General features: G+C 35.7%; 1 protein-coding gene across 5 annotated transcripts in view; it reads left to right on the plus strand.

Moving 5' to 3' along the window:
* CDK18 (cyclin dependent kinase 18) overlaps window positions 1-10,286 on the plus strand; it is a 1,544,265-nt gene that overhangs the window by 549,051 nt on the left and 984,928 nt on the right. The window lies entirely within an intron of this gene.

Raw genomic sequence — 10,286 nt, forward strand, 5'->3', positions numbered from 1 at the left:
AATGTTTAAAATGTGTCCCTGGTTTTTGACCTTTTGCCCCCCCCCCCAAAAAAAAATGAAATTGAAAACGCTGTGCAAGATTACACTACTGTCATTCTATTTATAGTGTGGGTGTAGAAGCAGACTTTTATGATGGAAAAATTCTGAATTGGGCAGTTTTGCCATTATTGGTTCATATGTTTTGTTTCATTGCTTACAGTACAGATTACTGGTAAAATGTTCAAACAATAAATTTAAAATGCGCTCTAACATGTGTGTTGTATTATACAAGGAATATAATTTAATAAAGTCAGGAAGGTGTATAAAGAAAAGAACACATGTATGTTTCTTGTTTTGTGTGCAAGGGGCCAATGATTTGAAAACAGCCCAAAGGTAATCTTTATCCATCACTGGCCAGATGCATTTTCTTTGGATGTGGTGTGGGTTTCAATGCTGTTTCAATGAATGTGAGTTTCAAGGGCAAAGTTTAATGTCAAGCCTATTTTCATTGTGAGACAGTATTGCTTTGTTTACCAGATGATGTCTTTTAGTGTTTCTGCATTGTTGTGCTGTAAAATGTAAAAATAAAATTCAAATCATTGTAGAAGTAAAGCAGTATGCATACATTAGTGTTTATGGTAAATGGGGAAAAATAGCTAGGTAACAGGACACTGGAATGGCTGCAGGGGGACTCTGGTGCCATGTTTTGGCTGTCTGTTCTTCAATTTGCATTCGAAAGTTGGTATCCCACAATTCCATTGGAGTGGGTGGGGTTACATAATTATGTATGCAAATTAGATGTTAATCAGCGTACAGATCTGTACCTATTTTTCATGGGCCTTGTCCAGATTTTTGATGTTTCCAGGTTGAGAGGTATGCTTGAAGGGCAGTTTAGATATGATTATTTCCTTCTGCCATCCGGCAAATGTAATATTCTGTTTCTGGTAAGTAAAAATTTGATTCCACTCTCTTTTGCTCCAACATATTATTTTTTTCACAACCCCATAAACTTTTATCAATCTCCGTGCCAATTATACACAAATAATAAAATATGTACTTGTATAAATGGATGTTTATTCAGTAGGGAGTTGGAACAATGGGGAAAGGAAGAATTTATGGTTTGAGTAACACCATGGGTTCTCCTGAAAACAAGCCATAGGCCTGGTAGAACTAATCCAGTCAGCAAAACATATATATATATATATATATATATATATATACATACACATACATATATATATATATATATATATATATATATATATATATATATATATATACATAAATATAAATACATAAATAAGTAAATAAAGTTCAGACAAGAATCAAACATGCAACCCACTGGTACTTCTGAGCTACACTATTTAATTATTTACCCTGTGAGATTAGATGGGTGTGAATACTATAGACCACTTTTATTCTAAGGTTGGCTCTGTATTATTAAAAGATGCACCGAGTTTGGATGGGAATCAGTTTATGACCAAAGATCCACTTGTATTTCCTAGCTGATTCTACTCCACTAACCTGTAAGAATTGTTCTTCTGACTTGGATGTCTGCTGCTTTGTGTTAGATTAATGGCAACCTACCTAATGCCTTTCTAGCGTACTGCTTTAGTAAATTTAATCTGAAGAAATTTCTTTGGTTTAAATATGAGCAATGCACAGTTTCTAAAATTGTAGTGCTGTCCCACTTTCCAAGTTCTTGTTTATGCGCATGCTGTCCTTTAGCTATTAGTCTTTAAAGGTAGGAGAGTTTTCAGCATCACAAGGCCTGATGTATGCTCTTTTGTCAAGATGCAGCTTCCCATAAATGCATTGATTATTGCTTATTTTTTTTTTTTTTTTTAGGAATCCATCAGAATCAGCAAGGTAAAACTAGAATAAACAGACTAAATGCATGAATAGCACTTCTCCATTTGGCCATTTGTTTTTTTTTTTTTGTTGAGTTTTTTTTTTTTTAACATTTGAGGCTTCTTATTTCCTGCATTTTATTACAACCATAGGTTCATAGGAGGCTACTAGGCTAATGTCCTTAGAGCCCTTACATACCTAGCTATATTTCTTCCAAGTTGCCCCAATTGCCAGTGGTTAGGTGAGTGAGGTTTGCAGAGGTAAGGGTCTATGGTACTTAATCTTGATTTCCTTTGTGCAGGACAGACATGGGCACCACCCAGGAGTGAATTTGTGGTCACCCATTCTTCGATCAATGTTGCATTTGAAGAGGGTTGGGCTCTGTTTGATGTGAACTGGAAGCTTTTTCCAGAGAAGTGGCAGTCTCTGGGTGATGCATCTATCTCTCCAGCATAACCTGTTCATCTCAAAGGCTAAATTAAGATCCCTGGAGTGAGTGACCCTCCTGCATTTTGATTTACGAAAGTGTAGCATTTCCATCAGGGCTGGGTCAGAGACTACCCTGTAAGCCAGGCATAGGCCACCCCTTATCAACCTGTAGGAGACAGAATGCAGTGACAGGGCTTTTCAGTCTTTTTGCGCAAGACTTGTTTTGTAATTTCTTGATGAGAAACCTCTGTGGTCTCTCCAGATGTTGCAGGTGTCTAGTGAGGTACATGTAAAAGGGAATATTGTAATCCATTAGTGGTTTGATAAGGGCCATGTGTAATGGAATTATATAACATCCTTAGATCTAGATGTGATGCCTTTACTTATAAAATGTGCCATATAGAAGACTTTCCATACTACTGCTCTTAAGTTACAGCTACATATTGCACACACTATCCTATATGAACCCTCATCCTGTCCCTCCATCTCCAATTTAGTCTCCTTCTATAACCCCCCCTGATCACCTCTGCACTGCCAGTAAACGTCTCCTTCAGTTATACAAACCCAACAAAAAACATTGGTAAGACCCTTTGTAAATACTCTGTAGCCCAGGTTTTTTCTCCCAAAGACTTGGTCGTGCCCTTGTCAAACCCTCACTTGAACTAGTCTCCTCTCTTCTCATCTTATCTGCTTTTCCCTAGCAACTCTCTTTCCTCCTCCTACTTAGTGTAGCAAACTGTATTCATACTGTACTCCTTTGTGTAATATTCTCTAAACCTTTTAATTATTTGGCATATGCTATATAATGTTCTCAAATTTTGGAAATTGTACTTGTTAACGGTTATTTTACGTATGCATTGTACTGCTGTCACAAATTTTTGACTTGTACTATATTTCTGTGACCCTACTTTAACATTTTGTAAATATCATAATTACTTGTATTATTTCTGGAGCTTTACTCCTCGGTTCTCCACTGAAAATGGGCCCCTGGCTCAATTGGACTAACCTGGTTAACAAATGTCATTAAATAAAATAAATAAATAAATGTTGTGGATACTTACTGGTCAAAGTTCAGATTGCTATCAACTTGAGTATCCAGATCCTGTACCACTGAGTCTACACTTGGGGGGGGTGTGCCTCTATAATATAATTAGCAGGGATGTCAGCTTTTCCAAAGGAATAATAATGCATTTTTTTTGCATTTTGTTTTAATGTGTGGCTTTGGTACAGATCATATGTCTGCATTAACTGTCTGCAGTTTCCCAAAAAATCCAAACTGTGCAAAATAAATCTATAACTACAAACCGCAGATGCTAAAAAGAGTCAAGTATGAAGGTTTATTTAGGTTTTAAGTGTTTTTGTCCAAATGTAAAAAGTGGAATTCTTCAGATCCTGTGTGCAGTATATTAACATCATTGGGGGACTCCGTTATTGCTCCCAATTTGCAGTCTTCAGTGAACTTGGTCAGCCAGATGCTGTTCAAGTTTGCCTGGACTTCTGAGAAATTCCAAACAGTAAAGGGCTTTGCACAGAACCCTGTGATATGCCACTGGTGACTAGTCTTTTGCTCGAGGTGAAGTCACCTACTTTGACACTGTGTGCCCTGTCAGTGAGACGGTTGGCTACCCATCTGCTAATGTAGGGGTTAACACCCAGTTGGGAGAGTTACTTAATACCTGCATGGGGATTGTGTCAAATGCCTTTGCTACGTGAAGACAGGCAGTATGCACTCTTTCCCTCATCCAGAGTGCCTTGATGGCTTTCTCAAAGAAGTCAGCTATGCTTAACAGGCATGATCTACCTTTAACGAATCTGAACTGGATTGGGTCCAGAGTCTGGAGATTATTTATGTCCATGTTAATAAGGCCCATAATGATTTTTTTCCATGGCCTTGTAAATGAGGCTAATCAAGCTTATGGACCTATAATTCCCAGGGTGAGTTGATGGTTCCATTTGTGCAGAGGGATTACTGTTTGTGTACTTCACTCTGCCTGAACATAGCCAGTTGGCAGGTAGTGGTTAAACAGGGATCCAAGAGGGTCTATTATTTCATGCTTTAAGTTGTTTGAAAGGCAAACTGGGATGTTGTCTTGCCCCATCAATGCTGTGTATTTGGCCTTGGAGAGCACTGAGATGTCCTGCTCTCTTGAGATAATAGACTGAGGAATGGTGGCAGGTATGCTTTGGGGGATGACTGGACAGGATATAGTTAAAGAATATCCTGTGATTGTCCTTAGCTAGGGAGGATATTTTTGCTTTGTAATTAGCTTTGGAGGACTTGACAAGATTTCTAATTTGTTTGTTTAAGCTAGAGCAGGATTTCTTCCTTTGCTGAGCCAGTTCCCTCTTGTTCTAGGACATTAGTTTATTTCTCTTGTTGTATAGCCTGTTTATACTAGGGGTCCACCAGGGTAGCTTGTTTTTCAACAAGACCTGGTTTTAATCCATCAGCTACAGCCGATTCTATACAACTGCCTAAGTGGTTATACAGGGCATTGGTGTACACCTCTGGGGGCTTTGGAACTTCTTGTACCATCACGTAGTTGGGGGTAGTTTGTCTTTGAAAACTTCTTAAGCATTTTTGAGCTTGGTAAAGTATCTGGTTTTATAATAACATCAAATGAGACTGATTTATGGTCCGATCTTACCAGGACATCATACATTGGTGGGTTGCAATGTTCTCCCATGTTAGTGAGCACTATGCCCACAACATTTGAGCCTCTTGTGGGTGTGGTGACTTGCTGTTCCCGAAAACTTGCATTTGCAAAATCCAAGACGCTTTAAGCCAGAATGTTTCTGGTTATGTATGTTTAACAGTCGATGGTAGGATAATTAAAATCACCCATGAATAAGTCTTGGTCTGTACTGTAAGTGATTCCAGTAAGTCCACGTATGCATTTCTTGTTTCATTGTGGGGGACCTATAGCTAGCTATGATGTGGTATGGGGCTTTGTGAATAGTTAATTGGACATGGAGTAGATCAAGAGAGTCATATAATTTGACCAGTCTCGATGTGTACTTATCCTTAGTGAATATGGATACACTTCCTCCTTTTGTTCTATTATACTCAGATTTTGGTCTGAATAAGTGGAAGGCATTGTAGCCCTGCTTGGCTTGGTGCTTTCCCTGCCTTTTTAGTTGCCCATTTTTATTGTAGATATTTTCCTGCTCCTCTGAGTTTCCTTGATGCCTTTTTTACAGATTAAAATGTGAGTTCACAATTTTGTAATTTTAAAAATTTCTCCAGCAGTTGATGTTGTCCTTTCTATTGCTTTGGCTACTGGAAGTTTGTCTTCCTCTCAGAGTTCCTCATCTACCTTTTTTATTAGCAGTTAGAGTACAATCTGATATGTCTTTTTCAGAGTCCTGATACAATGATCTACATGCCCCCTTGTTTTCTAATCCATATTCTCTGGCAAATTCCTTGTATTAGCCTCATTTGTTAAGATAAATATCTCTGGATAAGTCCTCTGCAGCAGTACAATTTTGGGGCTAAATATTCCCTTAATTACTCCACTTTCCTTTTGTAGCAGCTAGGAACCTATATTTCCTACCATATATTGACTCGCCTATTGTTATTTACTGGGTGTGAGTCAGACGCTTTTCTCTCTCTTGTCAAGTTCTGGATTGCTATCCATTAGGTTAACCTTTTGCTGATTTAAGCCACATATTCCACCAAGTCTAATTGAGGTGATGCCTTCCTTTTCCCACTACTAAGTAGGAGAAAGGGGTAGATTGACTATCATTCATATTGGCCATCATGCATTGTTGCCTTTAAGACATTTAACTCTGATACTTATGGCCTTGTTTTCTCCTTCATTTCACTTTTTACCAGCATCTAGATTTTCTTTTAGTTTTGATTCATACTACCCTCACTCCCTTTTTGTTCTGTATTTATGTTGCAAAGGGTCATGCTGTTAGCACTGGCTTTATGTGGTTCTTCATTTAGGGTACTATAGGTAGTCCTCAGGTTGCTGAAGAATGCAGATGCACACACAAACACACACACACACACACACACACACACACACACACACACACACACACACTCATCATCTTTCTGGGCATCTTTGCTCTCCATTGTGATGTTCTCTGTTTCTTCTTTTTACTTAGCATTTTGCCTGTAACTATTGATATTTGCCTGAGCATTAAAACATTAAGAGATATTGCTCTGACACACTCTTTTGCTTCAACATTTCTGTTTCTTGATTGGCTTACACAATTTTACAAATTCATTTTTTTTGTTTTGTTTTTGTTTTTTGTTTTGTTTTTGGCATTGCTATCTCATGGATTAACTTATGGAATTTTTTTAGGCCCATGTAATGCAGTAAATGACTTCTGACTAGCCATTTTGAGACTATTTTTATCACTTAAGAAGGTTTCTTAACCCTAGATGAATGGTACTTTTCTGATTTGTCATTCGTGTTTTTCTCCACTTTTTCTATTAATTTGTGGATTTTTACATTCAAATTTCTCATCCCAGGCTTATGTTTCTGAGTTTTCTCACTTCTTTTTCATTTTTCTTGCACTACCTTTGGTTAGTCTCTGGAAACTAGATATATTTTATGAGCCCTGTTTTAGTCCTTAGTTGTAGGTTACCTTTAACCTTCCCTAAATCCATTTGCACAATACCAGTGATTGTTTTCAACATTCCCCTTTATCTCATTGTCCAGAGTTCCTTGTTGTATGCATGATTTTGAAATCCACCAGGATTTTATATTCTTCTCTTTCCCTTTGCCAGCAAATGTCCAGAAATAACGTTTTGCCATCCATGTTTTGCCCATACTTCATCCATACTGACTGAGTCCTTCACTGTGATCTGGTGATGGTCGAATATGTGCGATCACTTCGTCTACCTTTCTATTGGGTTTCTGTATCCATTTACAAACATTATATCTTTTTAGTAATGTTTTCATTGTTCTGTATCAGCTTTTCAGAGATTGGGCTTTAGGACCTCTAAATGAGCAAGTTATTGGACTGGCCATTTAGAAGCTGTCTTCACTTTTTTGTATGAATGTCTTTTCAAAGCCTGGCCGCCTTCTGTTTCAGTTTAGTTCTTCTTAGTTGTGCTTCTCCTTCCTGGTGCTTTACTTGAAATATTCAGCCTTTTTTAGTTTATTTATTCTCCTTTATTTTTAAAAATATCTGGTAGACCATTAAAGCATTTTTTCTTGTTTTCCTAGCCATTATGTTTATAATCCTTTCATATTCATTATACTGGATTTTACTTTTATTATATATATGTATAATGATTTATTGTTTTCACTCATCTTTGAGGCAAATTTGTATCACTCCCCACAAACAGGCTGTTATCATTCCAGTATTAAGGTTCCTATTACTAATTTCCACTGAACTTCTAAAATTTCAAATTACTTTTTCCTCACCTCTTTGCTTCAGATATTCCATATCTTAGATAAGGTGACTTTTATTCTCCTTTATTTCCCAACCTGTTCACCAATTCTGGGTTTTCTTGAGGAACATTACTTATTTCCTTAGTGGGTTGGATTGGATTCTGTCCCTATACTCCCCTCTCCAACATCCAGAAGGTCTTTGTACACTTTTCAGTTATTCTTGCTTTTTTGAAAAATTGTAAAGTTTCTTGTTCTACCATTCCACTTCTTTGAATTCAGTGTTTTTATTGTACTGCTTTTCTTTAAGTCTGAAAGGTTGGATATGTTAGCTGTCATTCACAACTTTATATAAATTTTCTTCTCTTATTTTTTGCATGTAGTTTTAAGTATTTGAAACCGATGTTTCAATGTTGCTATTCTTAGATGTCTTTGATCTTATCACCAACCTAGCATCAGCTCTTTTGGACATATTTCTACACAGAGATATAGCTTTCAGTATGTCGAGAATAGATTGAATTCCATTTGCCTTCTCCGTGTTGTCCTTTGATGTGAGTGGTTGGTTTTTATTGATTGACATTTGTGTTGATCCACCCCACTCATTGCAATTTTTAAGAGGTTTAATTAGCTGTTACAGTTGTGTTGTCTGTAAAGCTATTCAAAAGGCAAATTACACTGGTAGTGGATGATTGGGTTAAAAACTGTATGAGCCCACCCTCTAATTTGAGCCCACCCTCTAATTCACTGAGTGTTGGATTCTTTTGGTGATGTCAGTTATATATAGTAAGTTCTTTTCTCAGTTATGCTGATGTATAGTAGCCCCCACTCATGTTTGCACAGGTTATGATGTTCCTGATATAATTTATATTCCTGAGAGCAGGACTGTAGTCAGAGAACTTCATTTTGTACTTATTTGCTCATATTGGTGCCTCCCAATCCACCTGGTAGTTAAATGGACACATCTCTCAGCATGTTGCCTCATTGCACTTGTATATCTCTGTATCACTTTTGACTTTAAAACCATTAAATATACAATTTTTAAATTATATACTGTTATTGAATGCATTAATTTAGACAGATGTGGACATAATATGGCCTGAAAAGATAGTTCCTCCAAGTAATGCTCAGAAAATTGTGCTCATTAAAGTACAAAGAGTATGCCTGGCTATGCCCTTGCATGAGAGGATGGTCTGAATGGTGGAAAGTATGCAAAAACAATATGTACACATTTTCACCAAATACTTTCTTGAAAAAAAATATTTTTGGTTTTAAAACAAATAACTATTTACACTAGTCCGCAACTGATCAATACATCAAAGTTATACATTAACAACAATTAATATTGTTTATAAGCCAATATTTATAGGACTGTGTAATATTGGAAGTTCTCAACTTTATAGTATGCGATTCAATACTGCAAGCAATTTTTGCTATACTAATACATTCAACACTAGAGAGGGTAACTTTACTTTCCAATTTTTAGTAATTAGTTTTCTGCCTATAGCAAGAATAACTATTTTGAAATATTGCATCTGATCATAGAGCTTGAATAGTTATTATTTTCTTTCCTGAAAGGGGAGATGGCTTCATATTCATATACCATATGCTTCCAATCAGCTATTATTTCAGAATCGCATCTCTAGCATTTAATTCTATTTGATTTATACATAATCATAATTTTAGGCATGACAAAAGCTCTGTGTAAAAATTTCCAAGTGAAAATTCTCCAATATAATGAAGATGCAGTTTTATCCATAGATTTTAATATCAGTTTCTTGTAGTCTTCAGAAAAGTCTTCATTATTATTTTTAAGGAGTAGTTCCAGTAGGAATTGTCTAAATATGGGAAATCTAACTTAAGAATTTTATAAATTTGTGACCAATATGATTTATTTTTCATTGTATTATTATTTATTAAGAACTTGATTAATTTAGGGAACAATTTCTTATCTAGCTTAAATATCTTATTTACCCCTTTTGTTAACAAAGTCTCTAAATATTTGTAAAATTAATCAATTCTCAGAATCTTGATTGCATTTCAACCTTGAATTTTCAACAGTATATATGCCAGTACCATTTAAAAATTTATGTCAATAAATTACTTTATTTCAATACTAGCACTTTATTGAAGTTATGACTTTCTAAGCAGCCATCTCTATATGCAGTTGGAAACATAGAAACTATTAAAACTTTAATACAGTGGTTAGAATATATAAACTTTTGGAAAGAGAAGATGTTTAAATAGGGAATGTGAGAAGAGGGTGTATTACCATTTATGCAAAAATCTTTTAATAACTAGATAAAACGATTAGTTACTATTTATTTATGAATGGTTATGATATATTTATTATTTAGTAATAGTATTTCTTGATGTATTTGTTTCCATTTTGAATCATAAGATGAATTTATCCACAGCGCTATAACTTTTACAGTTGTTAAAGTAGTATATAATTAAATATCAGGGAATCCTATTCCGCCATTATCCCTACCTTTTCTGTGTCCATCAAAGGAAGCTCTTGGTTTATTAGCATGCAAAAAAAAAAAAAATAACTATAATATTATTTACCTCCATCAATTTGTTTGGAGAAAGTACTAAAAACTGTAAGACAGACAATATTTAGGGATATTTACCATCTTAATAATCATTAATCATTCTTCCATGTTAATTTGTGACTATACT

The sequence above is a fragment of the Protopterus annectens genome, chromosome 7.part0 (assembly GCF_019279795.1).
Source record: "Protopterus annectens isolate FY-2018-M chromosome 7.part0, PAN1.0, whole genome shotgun sequence".
Lineage (NCBI taxonomy): Eukaryota > Metazoa > Chordata > Ceratodontiformes > Protopteridae > Protopterus > Protopterus annectens.